Below are 2,956 nucleotides of genomic sequence, written 5' to 3'. Positions count from 1 at the left end.
CCGGGGTTGAATGCACGAGGGTACTGATTGCCTTGCTGCCTTTGCAAATTACCAACAAAGTCTACTTGCTCGGGGGACTTCATGAATTGATTTCCAACTTGACATTCGGTGCTGATATGACCTCCCCCACACCATTCATAGGCTATGGTCTGAACATGCATGGCTGCCAACTGTATTTCATCTATCTTCTTGCTGAGGGCACCGATTTATGCAGACAGTGCTGTATGTCTACATTATGAAGACTAGGCTATCTCCTAACTTGGGCTCTCTCGGAATGCCATTGGTAGTTGTTTGCAACCATCTCCTCAATGAGTGCATGGGCAACTTTAGGGGTCTTGTTATTAATAGATCCCCCCCCCCCCCCAACTGCAACATCCATGATAGTCTTATTTGCTTCGGTCAACCCATTATAAAATGTCTGAACTTGCAGCCATATGGGAAGTCCATGAAGAGGGACCTTCCTTAGTAATTCTTTGTAATGCTCCTATGACTCAAACAATGACTCCCCATCTTGTTGATAGAAGGTGGTGATATCATTCCTCATCTTTGTTGTCTTGGACAGAGGGAAATACTTGGATAGGAAATGACTGGCGATTTCATCCCAAGTAGCAATCGATTCAGCTAGTAGAGAGTTCAGCCACATCTTAGCCTTGTCCTTCAATGAGAACGGAAACAATCTGAGCCTCACCGTATCATCACTAAACCCATTGTGCTTGAATGTGTCACATATTTCCAAGAAGTTGGTGATGTTAGTGTTCGGATCTTCATGAGCCAAGCCGCAGAACTGAACTATATTGTGAATCATCTGAATTATTGCTGGTTTGATCTCAAAGTTGTTGGCAGCTATTGCTAGTCTCACAATGCTCGAAGCTGCCCCGGTGAAGGTTGGTTTGGCATAATCCACCATGGTCCTTTGTTCGGCCATCTTTGCACTTTCAGCTCTCCCTTGCTTTGAAGCTCTAAGGCGGCGATGAAGAGTTCATTCAATCTCGGGATCATAGGTGGTGCTCTCCTTTTCACTTCTACATGTCATAAACTGTACAAGTCAAAGTCAAAAAGTGACTAATACACATATATCAGAAACATAATGTACAAAATCAAAATCAGATTAACAATGATAGATGGTTCCTAATATTGTTGTGATAATCCCCAACAACGGCGCCAAAAACTTGATGCATATAGATTACACTAGCAAGTGCACTAGCCGATCAAGTAATATAATGATGAGTAGAGTATCATTCCCATGAGGATTGATCCAACAACTACTAGTATAGAATCAGCCATTTGTTATCTGATAAACCGAAATATTAAACAAAGAAAAACCCTAACTTCTAAATAGCAGACTACCCTAAGCAGTTTCAGATTAGACCGCCTTTAATGATAAGAAAAATTACTACATGCAAGAACTAGCAGAACCGGTTTAGCATTTAAATCTTTAAGAAGTCCAACTGAAGTGAATTCAGTCTTGGGTTGGCAAAACCCTAATTTTATGAGCAACCTCTATCAATCACAACCCACTCTATCTATGAATGAAAATTCCAATATTTCTATTAGAAATTTAATTATCATAGATGCATTAAGAACAAAGAATTCGAAGGCCATCAATTCAGGTACGAGTGACTACCAACCGAACCATGCGAATTATCTCTAAGATGCATTCAGTCCATTTTATTGATTAGATGATCTGATTGAAGGGATGAGAGATCCATCATATGGATAGCAGAACCATGCAGGTAGGTAGGGAAAATTTTCAAAAATTTATCTCTCTCCCAAGTGGGAAACACATTCCATGTTTTAGAAAACTGCATTTTCAAGGATTAATCTTGAACCCTAAACCGGACCAGATCTGAAACCAAAGGTAGGAGAGGATGTAACTGATACGGAGTAGCATTAACTCCCAACAAAGGTGTTCACGCCCAAGGAAAATGCCAAAGACTACTCCCATTGAAGATGACACAACGTAGGGTGGAGCAGAATCAACAGGTGGTTCTTTAGTAAGAACCGAACTCTTCAGCAAGAATTCGATGGAGGGTGAGTGAGCATGACTTCAAATCAGTTTTTCACCAAAAAATGATATCAAGAACGCTTCTTGATTGCTCCTATAGGTGGAGAATGAACTAGCTATGGTGGCAGCAATAGAGGGAGGCAAGAGTAGAAGATGGCGTCAGTCTGACTGGAGCTGTCTTCTCTCTTGACTCTGTAGACTTGAAGGATGAAGTAGGGTTAACCCTCCTCCTCTATTTATTGCCTTAAAGAGAGCTCCTCCTAATCCTATTAGGAGTTTCCTAATCCAAATCTTATTTGTATCTGGACTCTCTTTAAGAGATAAGGATAGACCCTTATCTTATCTATATATTAAGATCAGCCCTCCTAATCTTATTTGGAGTTTCCTAATCAAAATCTTTATTTGGATCTGGACTCTCTGAGTGGATAGTAATAACTCCCTATTCTATCTGCTGATCTAAATCCCAGAACTGCCCCCGTCTAAATAATCATTTTATACCAGACCTTGAAGCAAAGAGGGGTCATCCAATGACCTTGAAGGACACTATGGCAATGATGTGCATTTAGCCATGGTGTGCGCAAGAGCCACTAACGAGTCTTCATGGGCCAAGTACTTATGGCCCATGGTCACAGCACATCAAACATCCAAACATCACATGTAAAGGAGGAATTGATCCAATCAATTAACTGCTGTAAAGCCCATTGAATAGCCCATTTAAAATCTAATTCATTAACAATTAATGACTACTAGGTGTATGGGCTGAATCGCAGATAGCAGTTCGACCCATACAGCTTGTCTCACAGTAATGGGCCTTTTGCAGTTTTAACCCTTTAAAACTGGGATTTACAGGTGGGATGAATTAATCCCTGTAATTGAACATCTGATTTGGAACAGCAAGTGTGAGAAAAATAGACTGAAAAACAGTCCCTATCGAACCCCAGATTCGGTCCA

The 2,956-nt window shown here is 40.8% G+C and overlaps 1 non-coding gene across 1 annotated transcript; it reads left to right on the top strand.

Annotated features, from left to right (window-relative positions):
• The first annotated feature begins 440 nt into the window (after positions 1-440).
• On the top strand, positions 441-547 carry LOC148871633 (small nucleolar RNA R71). Its single transcript, XR_016108603.1, has one exon. It is a non-coding gene; the product is annotated as a small nucleolar RNA R71 (small nucleolar RNA).
• The last annotated feature ends 2,409 nt before the right edge of the window (positions 548-2,956 follow it).

The sequence above is a fragment of the Nelumbo lutea genome, chromosome 2, assembly GCF_056320005.1.
Source record: "Nelumbo lutea isolate HS-2025 chromosome 2, American lotus-T2T, whole genome shotgun sequence".
Classification (NCBI taxonomy): Eukaryota; Viridiplantae; Streptophyta; class Magnoliopsida; order Proteales; family Nelumbonaceae; genus Nelumbo; species Nelumbo lutea.
The sequence above is the reverse complement of the archived record's forward strand: the minus strand, read 5'-3'. Positions and strand labels throughout refer to the sequence as shown.